A 649-nucleotide genomic window follows, 5' to 3' on the forward strand; every position below is an offset into this window, starting at 1 on the left:
GCTGCTGTGACGTGGTTTCCGGGTTTCAATGAGTGGTCATCTGGACCCGCTGCGGCAGCAGGAAGAGAAGTGTAGCTCACTGCCACCGCCTGCAGTGCTTTGAGGAATTCACTTAGTGTGTTAGAGACCTCAACAGAGATAAAGCTACATCTTTGACTGCAACACAGAAAAGAATTTCAGGATAAGCCAGTGTAAAGCACAGTTGGGGTTTATTTTAAAGAAAAAGTAAGGGGAATACCTTAACAGGTAACATACCTGCTGTGCAAGCAGAGGACGTAAGTTCAGATCCCCAACGCCCACGTGGAAGCCATGCACAGTGGCACAGTGGCTCACCTATAACCTAGTGGCAGGAGGGCAGACAACTGGGTCCCCTGAGTTCCCTAGCCAGCCAGTCTAGCTTCAGATTCAGTGAGAAACCCTGTCTAAAAATTCAGAGCCGGGTGTTGGTGGTGCACCCCTTTAATCACAGCACTTGGGAGGCAGAGCCAGGTGGATCTCTGTGAGTTCAAGCCCAACCTAGTCTACAAAGCGAGTTCTGGGACAGCCAGGGCTGTTACACAAAGAAATCCTGTCTTGAAAAACCTAAAAAGAAAAAAAAAAAAGAAGAAAAAGAAAGAAAGAAAAGAAATTCACTGGTTACAGTAAGAAA

The sequence above is a fragment of the Peromyscus maniculatus genome, chromosome 5, assembly GCF_049852395.1.
Source record: "Peromyscus maniculatus bairdii isolate BWxNUB_F1_BW_parent chromosome 5, HU_Pman_BW_mat_3.1, whole genome shotgun sequence".
In the NCBI taxonomy this organism is placed as follows: Eukaryota; Metazoa; Chordata; class Mammalia; order Rodentia; family Cricetidae; genus Peromyscus; species Peromyscus maniculatus.